We start from the raw sequence: 14,334 nt of genomic DNA, 5'->3' as shown, positions 1-14,334 counted from the left end.
CACACATCACCTGTTCTCTCCAATGCCCTGTGTTTTGGTGCTCACAAGTGTAGTTCTGTTTTTTGGTGTTCCAGCTCCCTTCTTTGCTTTGCACTTAGGTTTATCTAGTATGTTTATCTTGTTTCCATGCTGCCCAATAGCTGACGCTCTCTGGGCCACGTACAACCTTTCATGGACAGCTCTTGAGCAAGCTTTCAGTCTTCTTATTAGAACCCGAGAAGAGTCTTGCAGGATCAGGGCCAGGGCCCATCCAGTCCAACATTCTGTTCAGACAGCAGTGAACAAGCTTTCTACAGGATCTCTTGAGCAGGAAATGAGGGCGCTGGCATACGCATGCCCGTGGCCCCAGGAGTGTGAATTCTGGGCAATGGATCTTTTGTCTTTAGTTATGTCCACCATGGCAACCGTTTAAGGAATAGGTGATCCCCTGCTGGATTGGAGTAAGGCTTTTTAGTGATGTGGGGTTGGGCCACATTTAATTTCCTGGTTGTAGGATTCTTGGGTGTGGCTTGCTCGAACTCAGGGGCTGGGGATGTTTATTGTGTAGCTTAGTCTGAGTCAATGCCACCTTGTCTGGATTCGCTCCATCTGGGTGTGGACACTGGGCAGTGGAGAAAGCTGATGGGAGGAAAATCGATGCATCCAAAACACGGTGCTGGAGGAGAGCTTTGTGAACACCCTGGTCTGGTGGAAAGATGCATTAGCAGGTCAGAGGGCAAATCAAGCCAGAGCTTTTCATAAGAGCAAAAATGGCAAAACCGAGGCTGTCACATTTCAGGCACATCATGAGAAGGCAAGGTTCCCTGGAAAGGCCATCATGTTAGGAAAAATCAAGTGAGGGGTAGGAGGAGGAAGAGCAAGCGCAAGAAAACAAAAACCAAATATGACAGAGATGAACTCCATAAAGGAAGCCACAACCTTGAATTTACAAGAGCTAAGCAGGGCTGTCAAGGACAAGACAATCTGAGGGGCTTTCATTGATGGGCTTGCCCGAAGTTGGGGATGACTTGATGGCACATAACAGTGACCTTGCTTGGATCGTGTCCATAACAAAATGGTCAACTCTTGGCTACAGTCAACCAGAGGGGAGGGGTCTGGCTTGATATGAAAGGGAGGGGGCTACTCAGCTTCCTCAGCTGCATTGCACCCAATCAGGCCACTGCAAGAACTCGCTGTGCCACGGGTCAGTGTGGGGCATCTTGGGGGCTACTTTTGCAGGGAGGAAAGAAGCATCTGAGGTCAACTGCTAGTAACAAAAGCTGCTTCCCCTGGGTTTTGCTCTTTGCATGATAAAATTACTCCTGATAATGGACCAGAATGGTCAGCGCTTATCCTGGTAGTGACTGAGTCAGATCAGGACAAAAAGTTTTAATTGAGGCCCTGGAGACTAGATAAGCTAAATCCATCGCGTAGCACTGGGGAACAAGAGAAAGGAATCAAATTAACTTAGCTATACTTGGATACATAAAACCAAAGGAGGACTTCTTTGGACCTCTGCACACCTGTCAAGACTGTATGGAAGAAAACAGATGCATGGCCGCATAAAATTACCTGTGTGCACCAATGAATAGAGAGCAACCCCAAACCCTCCATTCATTCCTAACGGTGTTCCAATTTTGCTCATGCTCTAATTTTTTCAGTGCTAAGTTTGTTCTGTCCTAATTCTGTATCCAAGCATAATTTTCTTTGGGATGTGTATGCCAATATGGATGAAATACAAAGGATAGTTTCTCAACATGGGATTAAAAAAATATCCAAGAAAAGAGGACGTTTGGTCCATCCCTGTGTTTAGGCGTCCTACTATTCAGAACATGGAATGGATACTGACATTCTCTCCTGCTCCATGCGGATTCTGCCCCGAGGGTCTTCCTGAACCCCTGAGCCTTGAGATAAGCTCTTCTGTTGCTTCCACCTCAGTATCTGGAGGCCCATTTCCCAGGGCCCATCCTCCCCGTCTGAAGAGCCTGGCTCACCTAGCCCTGCAACATGTGGCAAGAACAGCCACCTCTTTTATTCCCAACACTTAGGTCCCTTCTTTCCACAGGAAATACAGTCTGCACTTAAACCAGATGAGAAAATGATAAAAGATTGTATAATTTCCTACTGGAGAACAGAATGGAAGATGAACAGGTTAAGGAAACTAGGATAACGTGGGCACAAAATTTTGGAGACAATATTGAGTTAAAGAAATGGCAAGAGCTGTGGAAAAGAAATATTAAAGTACCATTAGCAACCTCATATAAAGAAAACCTGTATAAAATGTTTTACAGAGGGTATTTGTCACCAAATAGGTTAGCTAAGATGTTTCCAAATACGTCAAACGAATGTTGGAAATGTAAACACAAACCGGATACTTTTTAATCATATGTGGTGGTGATAAGGCAAAAAAGTACTGGATTAAAATACACAAATGGCTTGAGGAAATGTTACAAAAACCTCTAATATTTAAACCTGAAGTTTTCTTAATAGGCATTGTACCTGATGATGTTGGTAATCAAACAATGTATTTGATTCTGCATGTAACTACTGTGGCGAGGATTGCATTTGCCCAACACTGGAAGAGTGAAGAGCCACCTACCGACAAACTGATTCTAAAAAAGATCATGGACTGTGCGGAAATGGACAGATTTATTTTGTCTTTGAAGGAGAAAGAAGATACAGACTTCTATCAAACATGGGATTCCTTCTATTATTGGCTAGAGAAATGGGACTATGCATACGTTTAAATATGTTTATAGATTATCATAAAAAGAAAAAATATGGGGGGCTGACCCAGTAGGTCTGATGTTTTTAATGATTGATGACTTTTTAGTTTTTAGGTTTGTTAATCAGTAGAAAATAAGAATAACACTTATTTTTTAAAAAAGGAAATACGGTCTGCAGAAACAGATGCACAGACGAATTGTGCATTAACCCAGGGCCTCAGTGATGGGCAGACGGCTGAATGCATGCATGGATTCCTGGAAAATGCACAGGGATCTCAAAGGGGCTTCTTTCTAGTCACAGACTTAGTGTGACTATTGGGCAGTGTCCTACACTGCTGCTGAACGGATGCTGCTTTTCCTGGGAGGAAAGTGCTCCTCTCCAAGTAACTCCCCAGCCCATGTGTGGAAATGCTCATGGGGTGAAATGGGACAGGTTAGCAGAACTCCTTTCTGTAAGCTCTGCTCACTTCTCTTTCCTTCGGGAACAACTATCCTTCCTATTGCATTTGTAGTAGGTTCTGCTATCAAGTTGCCAGGGTCTGATATCTAGGTATTTATTCAGGAATCACACACACAAACACACACCCCTTCACCAATAAACTTCAGGGCATTTTTAACCAATAAAAGAGTCAAAGACAGTGTGGAATTCCCAATGAAGTGCTTAACATTTCTGAGTTCAAAACTAACGCAAAACTAAACTTGAGTAGGGAGAAGAGACAAGCGACTCAAACAGGCATGCGGAGACTTTGGAGAAAGAAAAGGCCGGTCCTTGCCACACGTCAATTTGTGCATTATTAAAATGCACACTCCTTCCTGCTGGACTAAGGATGGTTGGATTTTGTCTAGCAACCTAGTCATGCGAAGCATGTGGTTATGTGACTGAAAAGCAGGGAAAGAGATGGATGCATTAACCATCTCAGTCCAAAACACAGAAAACAAGCATTCCAAATGAACAGATTCGGGGAAAGGAGGAAAAGATGGCTGGCTGGAAGGGAGGAGCAGATGAGATCCGAAGACAGACAAAGGGAGAGAGAATGAACAAGGGAGCCAACAATTATTATCCTGTCGTGTTTCCACAAGAACTGTTATCTTGGATTTCACTGAAGGCTGTGCGCTCCAGGAGCACTGGAGAAAAGGAGCAAGATAAGGCAGCGGTTTTTGAAGTGCACCTCGGCGTGCAAAGTCTCTGTCCCTGTGTGGCAGTTCCGTGTCTTTGCAGCATGGCTTGAGATGCCAAAGGCAGCGAAGAAGGGAAAAGCGGATCCCTTCTATCTGGTTCTTTTTTTGTGAAGTCAGAGGACAGCCGGAGAAAGAGAAGGTGGGTGAGAGGGGGAAAAAAGCTGACACATGTTTGATATACACTTTTGATGGAGATTTTACTTTATTATGTTTAATTGAAAAGTGTTAAAGTCCTCTGACATGAATATTCAACAGAGGCCTTTTGGTGATGGTCCAGGAGTTATGATTGTCTGTGATTCTACTGCAGCTTCCCAGCACGATGCCCTGTCAAAGTGAGAGTGACAGTGGGGAAGCTATTAATTGAAATAGCTTCATTAATTAGTAATTAACAGCAGGGTAATGACTATGTCACCCATCGTATTTCAATGAATGCCCTTCATGTGTTATGGGGCCTTTAATTATGGAATATGCATTTTAATTAAAAGGCAAACTTTGGCCCTTTGGCCTTTCCGAATACAAAAGATATTTCTAACTTTTGAGAAGCAAAGGAAGATGAGGAAGGAGGAAGAAAGGGCAGTCTCTAGAAAGAAATTGCTGGAGAGAGCAAACTCTTTAAAGTGAATCTCCGCCGGCTCTGATTCCCGGATCGATCAATGGCAGCTTGGTGGTGAAGGCAACCGTTACAGGAAGAGCGCGTTGTAGTCCCTGATTTTGCCTCCGATTCAGCACGAGTCCTTATGGAAACGGAGAGCTACACACAGCTCTGTGTGCCTCTTCCTTTACACTAGCAAGGGTTGGAAAAGGCACACTTTGGTGTTGCAGAGATGCTGAAAATGCACTGGCTTAGCAGAATCCAGCTTGCCCATGAGAGCCCCGCCAGCCATGGGTCTATCTCAGGGGGCATTTTTGCTTCCACAGACTCTGAAAATAGGGAGGAGATGATGATGAACAAAAAGACACCTGGAGCTGTTATGGGGAGCCCAAATGTCAAAGTTATTAGCAGCTATGAACACCATTTTGTTTGCAAAAATGCAGAGGTAGTACCCCTACGTTTTGGGATGTGGGGAAGGTTGCACTGGGGGGCTTCAGCCTTTATTCACGAGAGTCCAGTTGTGGGCTAACGTAGCAGCATGTAAATTGAAATAATAAGTAAAGAAATAAGAAAGGGAACTCTGAATCTGGCATCATGGACGATTCAGCACTCTAGAAAGCCAATGCAGCGTGTGGCTAAAGTGCTACCGGGTGATGTTGGGCCAGTCACAAACTCTTGGCCCATCCTACCTCACAGGGTTGTTGTCGTCTGAAGAAAAACACTCTGCAAGCTACCCTGGCCTGCTCACAAGAGGTAAAAAGGCAGGATACAAATGCAAGGTAATAAAAATAATTAAAAACCAGAGACCCCGGTGTTGAGTTAGGTTTTCTTTTCTACCCTTGGGCTGCTGCATGCCATGAGGGTGGGCTCAGTTCGCCGGTGTGCCGCTGGTGCATAGGAACATCATACGTGTGGGTGAGGCCATGTGGTGACACCGTGGCTCGGGGCAGAGTGCCGCCAGGGGCAGCAGCAGCAAGGCTGGGAGCCCCACGGGGTGGGAGAGTTCGAAGCACAGCAACAGGTAGGTGGGAAAGGGCTGAGCACCCCTCCCTCTGCCAGCCCCCACTCAAAATCCCCACCCTCCCCGAGGCCGCCTTTTGCCGGAACCTCCGTGCATCATTTGGCTTCTCCATCTGAAGGCGAATGCTATGGAAAGGCTTTCAAGTTTGTTTTGTTTACTTGAAAACAGATACGCTGCCTTCGAATGCAAAATGGGGTGCAAGGTGACTGGACCCTCGGAAGAGAAGGAGCCAGAGAACACTGAATTGGGAGACACCGACATGCCAGGTGCATCTCCCTTCTGCCTTCAAAGGGAAAGGGACAGAAAGAAGGCCTGGGTTGTTTGTTGGAACAAACTACATCAAACTCGGGACGCTCCCGTTCTGTTTTGATTTCAGGCTTTACTCTCCAGATGTCCTTGATGGGGAGGCATGCAAAGGAGGCAGATTCCAAGTGGGACTTGGACGAAATGAAGGAAATGCTTCACCTCAAAGGGAAAACAGCAGATCAAGTGTGAGACAAGTGTGACAAACTGAAGGGCCTGCCTGAGGGGACTCTGTCTTTGGAGGAGTTGGGGACAGACAAGTTGGAAATGCAGCTGCTACCTTTGGCAATGGACGAATGCAGGGAACTGCCTGGAGGCCCGAAACTCTTGGGATCCCAGGCATTCTGGCTGCCAGAAGCTCTTGGGGACCTCAGGCAGAAAAGCCTCTTTCATAAGGCTATCATTTGCCCTTTCAGTTTAAAAAATGGTTGGAAATTATAGGCCTGCAAGCAGGATGGGCAGCCTGCTTTGTCGAGTTTGGTCCCACGAGCTGGTCCATCCAGCCTGCAGTGCCTTCACTGAGTCCTTCCCCAGAGCCCTGGGTGTCCATTGCATCTTATTTATTTAGACCCCGCTTCCAGGCAAGCCTTGAAAGCCACCTCTATAAATTCTTCCCCAAACCTGGAATGTCAACTATAGGTGTGCTCAGTGCAAGAGTCGATGGGCATCTCTACAAAGTTTTCCTAAAAATGTGGAATTCATATGCTTGTAATGATAACATTCTGTATACCTAGAAAAATCTGGTGCAGTCCAGGTCCCAATTGACTTCAATGGCTTGATGGAACCCAAGTGAACTTTACCTGAAAGAATTTCCACTGTAGCGAGACATTGATGGATGCACATTTGCCAGACACAGCTAGTGCTGTACCAATGTCCACTGCCTGATCAGCAGCCATCCTGCCCCCTGTATGGAAACTTGTGGGTTAAAGCAGCAAGCTGGGATGCAAGAGACAGAGTGAGTTCCCAGGCAAACCATAGTTTGCATCTTGGTTCCTCCATCCTTTGGATCCAAGGTTGACATCATCTGGTGTTCGCACACGAGCTCTTAGCTACGCAAATGGACAGAGGGACTTCTGGGTTCTGCAGTGCAGCAGACCTGGGCTCACCAAATGTGTGGAGGACAGTAATGTGGAGGTTGAGCTTCCTAGCTCTGCCCGCATCATCAACAGACCTGCTCTTGCACCTCCGGATTGCTGATAGGCCCGTGGACATGGCGGCGGGGCTGGTGGGACCAGTCCCACATCCTCTGCTGGGCAGTCTGTGGACACATGGAAGGGACTCTGGGAAAGGCTGAGGTCAGCACTTCTTGCGATGCAGCTCAGCCACATGCAGCTCCCCAGCTACGTCTGGCAGTCTGCAGGGGCTCAATTAACTTCTTTGCTGCGTGTCTGGGACTGAAAAGCAGGGAAGGGCATCATGCTCCCAGCAGGCCACTGTTAATGTTTTTGCATTGTGCTCAGATGTGGTGAGAGGTACAGGCCTGCAATGCACCTATAAAATGTGTGAGCTGTGTAGAAGAAACCTCAACAGCATGGAATGGTGAGTGGGCCCATCAATTTTAACTTTGTTCATTTTCACCCTTTTCCAACCTTGAGTCTAGTTTGCTTTGAGTTTTTCTTAAATGTATGCATGAAAATTCATAAGCACATTTGCATACATTTCTTCTAATGCATACATTTCTTCTAATGCATATATTTTTGCACGGGTTTTCACCAAAAAGACAATTTTGCAACTAATTCCAAGTATTTTGCATGTTTAATATTATTTTCCCAAATATAACAATTTCCGTATGGATAGTTTTGACAGAAGAATTCCATTGCAAAACTTGGAGAAGTACACATTTCAAAGGATAACAATGTTTTGGCTCACATAGCGGCTTGAAAGTGTGAACCTGGGTATGTTTGCATCAAAATGCAGTGTGAGCTGTTTTCTTGCCCATCTTTAACAGTGTTCTGTATCTTGTTCTTCCTGCAGCTGTTTCCTGCACTTCTGGTTCCTTCCTCCACTTTTAAAACATGTAGGTAGCCTTAATAAGGTGTGGGTGAATTTGGTTGCTGCTGGACTTTTAAGACACCAGAGAAAATGAAAAGTCCTTCATTTCAAGTTTAATCCTGACTGCGGAAGTTCTGGGATGAATATGAATATGAATATATATATATATATGCGCACACGCTCGCATCCATGTATGGCAATCAATGCTAATAACACTAAATAATTTAGGCTGACAGGCAATATTTTATGTTATATTTCCTTGGCATTTGTAGTGGTGTTGCAGTGGGTTTGTCCTTGTGCAAAAGAGTCTTTCAGATGCTTCCAGTGGCATTTATTACAAAGAAAGAATTAAGGGAGGTGCTTTTATGCATGCTTAGGCAGAAAAAAGCCTACAGCTTCCAGCTGTGTCAGCTGGAGGAAGCTGGAAGCGAGTGGGAAGGCTTTCCTCTGCCTACCCGTAAATAGGATTTAGGCTCTTAGTCCTCCTAATTTCAAGAGGACTGGTTTAGACTCTGGATCTGGTCAATGCCTGGACAGGATCCCCCCTGGGAACTTGAGGCACATTGCTTTGAGTTCGCTGATAGACAAAAGGCCTACTCTAAACCGGAGAATCATTAGTCCTAGAACATGAGACAGGTGGAAATTCACCCAGCCCTCTAGCCAACTAGCGGGATGATGCCGGGCACCAGCGGGTCATAATAATGCGCAGAAGCAGCCTTTGTTCAAAGTCTGATTACCCAAACATGCCATTACGGATCGCCTGTGCCAGAGCCTCAGGCACCTTTCACTGACTGAGGTGAGGATGCTTCGGAGTCGTTCTGTGGCACTGCAGCCCTGTGGTGTCCCATCTGGCAGGAGCGGTGTTCGACCCTTGCCCAGCCTGAGGAGCAGCCCCTAGGCTCTGTGGTCGGGGCATACCAGCGAAGGACTGGGGCCAGCCCTGGCACAGCACCCCCGTGGCTTTCCCCTTAAAAAGGTCTTACTGGGTGGAGCTGCACCGAGGCAAGACCCAGCCAGCAAAGGTTACAGGTAGGCTTGAACAGGTGGCATGTCGCCTGCAGGGGCGGCCATAGCCTGGGGTTCCGACCCCTCTGGTAAAGAGATGGGAAGACCGGGGCGACAGATGACAGTTCCTCTCGAAAGGCTGCATGCATTCCACCTTCCCTGGCTCGCCTCCATCCGCTTCCAGAAGGAGAAAGGCATTTACGCAGCTCTGTCAGGAGCTCCCCCCTGCTCACTTTGAGGGCTGCCATGGCCCAGCCACAGGTGGGTGCTCGTCCTGGAGCATGTGGGTACGGCAGAATTGCATCAGGCAATCCAATGCTGTGGCACCCTCATTCCTTCCTGCATCCAAACCTGTTCCATCCAAGCATTAAGACCCCTCATCTCATCCTCCCATGGAATAGGCAGCTTTTCAGAGGAAGCTGAATTGAGGGTCCTGACTTACAACCGCCTTCTCACAACCTAAATTTGCTAGATCTCACAAGTGCATTTCTGCCTACCTTTGGTTCCAACATGGACCGCAGTGCTGGCTCCATCTCAACACTTCCCTCTGACTGCAAGGAAGGTATTCAGGCTCCCCCATGGCCAGCTCTTCTCCACGCAGAAGGACCCAGCAAGTGTGGGTAAGGACACTGGCCTCTGGGGACAAAAGATGCAGCGCGTGAGGTGGGGAGCCCCCAGAAGGACCCTTCCAGGTGGCGATAAAGATCTGCCAGCGGCTCTCAGCCAGTGCTGGCATAACTGCTCCGTAGCCTAACGCACGGCAGGTCCTTGGCCGACGGCTGCGGTGCTGGCCAAGGTCCTGAAATCCCTTCTGTTCCCCTTGCTCGTCCCACGTTATGCCTGCTCTCCTGAGCGCACGAGGGGATCCCAACTGGAGCAAGAGAGGTTTCCATTGAGCGAGTGCTAGTGGAACTTTGCCACTTCCTGGACGTTTTCCACTAGCATCACATTGGCTGTGATGCACAGTCTCCAATTCTCACCTGGCTAGAGCAGACGACCCAGGATCAGGTGGGCCACGACTCTGGCTCAGTGCTCCGTTGACTGCAGAGACTGTGATGTGATCAGGGAATCACAGAGAGATGGAGGGCCATTTATATTTTCATATGCTTAATCTTTGGCCAGACCATAGCGAAGCATCCTGCCGGTGTCTGACCTTGTTCTTTCCTTCTGGTATAAAAACCCGAGGAGGTGTGTAATTGGTTTCCTTTAATTGGCTATTTGTTGTGTACTAAAATGTGCCATCAAACAACTTTACTCCCTTGTGCCTCCAGAAATTAAATATGTGGTAGGTTGGTTTGTTTTGAAGATCAAGATTAAAAGTTATTTGAAGACAAACGTCTCCCTAAGTTTTCGCTGACATTCAATTTTAATGGCTTTTTAAAACAAAGTAACTATTAGCTGTGCGCCGTTTTATGATTTCCTGATGTCTGACAGGTGTTTTTGCCCATGTGGGAAACAGATGCTAATAACATTTCCCCTAATAGCTCATAAATAATAATCATTTAGCATTTTCCTTTGTATACCGCTCTGTCAATAGCCAATTTACTTTTCAGAAGCTGCTACGTTTTCCTGTCAATCATTTCCTGCCTCAGGCTCTTTTTGGTGATTAGAAGCCCCTCAGAGAGAGAGAACTCCAAATTAGTTTTAAATAAAAAATAAGAGTATTCATGCTGTTAAACATCTAAAGGTAAAATGGAAAAAAAAGATCCAGAGACAAAAATATTGCTGCAAGCGTATTAATACTTTATAAAAATAGAGTGACCAGCTGTCCTCTGGAGAAACAAAGCCCAGAAATGAACATGACACAAAAAGTAAAGGGCGGAAGAGGAAAATAAACTGATTCTGATTGAAGAAAAAGCAAAACAGGAAGGAAGTTTAGGTATTACTATTAGCCATCTCTCTCTACTTACATGAGGACTGGTCTTTTTCCACGCCTTTTCTATACATGGAATTTGGTAACAGGAGTGGAATCTGACAGTTGGCCCACAACCCTGGGAATCTCAACTTTTGTTTGAAACGAAACTATGTCCCTCACTTTCATCATTGCAGAGACCGTAAACCATGCCGGCTGAGCTCGTTCTGCGTGGATGCTCCGGTGAACACCTGAGCTTTCCACGTCTTCAGGAGAGGATCAGCAATTCAGTGCATTTAAGGTTTTATTCAGAAAAATATTGGACTATCTTATTTCAGCTTGTGTGTTTGCAGCTCAGTTTACAAGAAAGCTAGGCTGGGGCAAAGGCCTATCTAGGTCAGCATTCTGGTCCCACAGACGTCCACCTGGGAGAAGCTGAGAAACAGGACCTCCGTCTAATAGCACCCTCCCTATCGTGTTTCCCAGGGTTTGGCGTAAAAAGGCACATTGTCTTCTGTTCTGGAGGGACTGTATTGCTGTCATGATTATCAGCCATGCCCAGCTCTGTCCCCCATAATTTTATCTAGTCCCCCTTTAAAAGCAATTTATAACAGTGCCTATCACTATGTCTTGCAATTAGCAAATTCCATACTTTAATTTTGCTTTTTTTAATGCCTTCAATCTCTCACTGTTTAGCTTCATGGACTGATCCCAAGTTATAGTATCAAGAAAGGGGGAGAAAAACTTCTTCCTCTCCACTTCCTATGTAATTTTGTACCACCTTCAGTCTCCCATTTGCCTGTTTTGAACCCCAGTGGTTCCAAATATGAGATTCATCAGCTCTATCAAGGAAGTTACAGCCTTGAATTTACAAGAGCTGAGCAGGGCTGCCATGGATCTGGCATTCTGGAGAGTTTTCATTCATAAATTGCAGACAACAGGACATAACAAGAGCATGCTCATTGTTTGTGCATCTATATGGATTATGATGTATATAAATTAAACTTTTTATGACATATTTTTGCTGTAATAACAACCTTAGAATTACTGCAGTTACACAGCATGTTAAATGCTTGTTTTACTATATTATTATTATTATTATTATTATTATTATTATTATTATTATTATTACATTTCTATGCCACCCCTTGCCGAAACCTCGGGGTGGCTTACAACACAATAAAATACATTGAAATACAATAGAACATAATAAATTACCATTAAATACAAAAATACAAAAAATACACTGAGTTACAAATATAAAATTAAAATTATCTGTATAAAATAAGTAAATAAAAATATAGGAGGAGAAAAGAGAAGGAAGAAGAAGTTGCCCTGGCCAGATCATATGTTTTGACAATTAAAATGATATTTTAGGTGCAGCATTTTGAAATAAAGTGCAATAATAATAATTGCCATGCATTTGTTCTTTTCTCTCAGATATGCTATTTTCCCCCATGCAACCAGTTCTACTTCTCGGTTGAGCAAATCTGACGTTGCTGAGATGACCGAGTAGCTCTTAAAACAGCTCTTAAGCCCTGAGTTGGCAATTGCATGTCTGTCAACCTGTCAGCTCCAATCCGGAGAAAGTGAGTTGAACTTCTTATCAAAACAAAAGGACAAATTAGTTAGCTCTAACATGAACTCAGAAGGCCACTTCATCCATTTAGCAGCATAGATGCTACAACTCCGCTCTGTTGAGAGCTCTTCTTTGGGAAAAGGTATCATGCTGAATCCTTTTCAATGACCAGCTAGTTTTCTATTTGTGGAAAGGCATATGTTCGAAGGAGGATACATTCTCACATGCAACTCCTCAGTGCAAAAAGTGTAGGAACCAAAGAAGGGTTTTACCATTTGAATCAGCTTAAACTGACCCTACATTTCTGTGGATTGGAACAATTTTGTTTACATTGTGCATTTCTGTTCCAAGATCCAAAGCTTTAAATGGCAGAATATACAAATGGATAGCTCAGAATTCCTTAAAATTGTACCACTTTTACGGAATTCCCATTATTCCTGTTGTCTTCACATAACCCTCATCTTGTAGAGAATGTGGATAGTTTTGTGAGAATTGGTTTAGAAACAAGACAGGTTGCTGCTCAGGGAAACATATAGAAGTGTGTAAATTCAAAGGATTTATTTAACTCCTGGCATCCCAAGTACATTGTCTTTCATGCAAAGTTCAAGGGCTGCAAGCAACTTTAATTTAATGGGGTGCGGCTGCCACAACATTTTGTCCCTGCATTACAGACCCAGGACACACAGTCTCTCTCTCTCTCTCTCTCTCTCTCTCTCTCTCTCTCTCTCTCTCTGCCATTGGCTTGCTTTTCATAAAGACATTGAGGCAAGAGCTGAAAAGAGAGTATTCAGCTGGGAGTATTCAATCCCGATTCTTCATGCTTCTGCTGAAGAAAAGATCTAATGCTCCAACAACGTTGTTCATCGTCTCTCAATCTCTTTGTTGGTGTTTTGTTTCCCACCAGCTGGTACAGCTGTCTAACCTTGCTATTTGGTTAGTGTTTCTCCTCATCTCATTATACTCAGATGATGTCAATCATGCAGATAAATTTGGTTGCCGCAGCTTCACGGGATCTGGCGGGCAAGTCCGGGTCTGGTTCTCCTTTAGCAGCACTGCGACAACTTGATGTGAAGCTGGAGATGGTGAATGTATCCTGGCGGTCTTTGATTTTTCTTTTGGGTGGCAATGATGGAGGTATGGTTTGAGCTGGCTCTGTGATGGGAGCAGTTTAACCCTTTCCCAACTGCACTCTGGCCCAGATTCAAATCATTGTAGAAGGAAAGCATGCAGGTATGGTAGGGACATTGTGCCAGTTCAGCGTATAATATTGCCACAGCTCCTATTCAGAGTAGGGGAAATGTACACTCACTGTGGCTTCCTTTTATGCAAACAGACAGCAGAAAAGGATTGAAAGATATTTGAAGACAGATACGAAGATACGAAGACAGAATGGTCCATCTAGTCCAGCAGTCTTACAATTTGGCTTGTCTTGTGGTCCAGATGTCTGAGACACTGTGACAGAACAGTTTACCTGAAACTGGCACCCTCTTCATGTGCTGTACTACAGGTCCCATCACCCCCATGCTGGTTGGGGATGATGGGTGTCATAGTTTGGGATATATAGAAGTTGTTGGATTGGAGTTGGCTGTGGAGGAGGAATGCTACTAATTTTGTTCTTAGGGTTCTTACTTCTGAGTAAATTATGCATACTTATTTTTACAGTAATGTACAGGTTGCTGCAAAGGTCACAACCATCTGACACAGAATACAGAAAAAATACAAAACCCAAAATATTGCATACAGCAGCATGGTATGCAATATAAAAAAAACCCAGTAACAGTGCAGGCTAAGGATTTCAAAAAAGCTGCAGCATGGATTCCAATAAATAAACAATATTTTAAAGGAGTGGCTCCATCATTTTAAAATTGAGGCATTAAGAAAACTTACCCCACTTAAAAACTCTTAATATTGGGAAGAAGAGTTACATAACTTGTGAACCATCACGGAGGAGCTCTTCTCTTTCATGATATGACATGATATCCCTCTATAAGTACCTCAAAGGCTGTCACAAAGAGGAAGGCCAAGATCTCTTCTTGCTGATGCCAGACTGTAGGACACGGAATAATCCATTCAAGTGGCAACAACCCAGATTCGGGCTGGACATCA

This window comes from Varanus komodoensis, unplaced genomic scaffold (genome assembly GCF_004798865.1).
Source record: "Varanus komodoensis strain SLA01 unplaced genomic scaffold, ASM479886v1 scaffold8, whole genome shotgun sequence".
Taxonomy (NCBI): domain Eukaryota; kingdom Metazoa; phylum Chordata; class Lepidosauria; order Squamata; family Varanidae; genus Varanus; species Varanus komodoensis.
Note: the sequence above shows the minus strand (reverse complement) of the source record.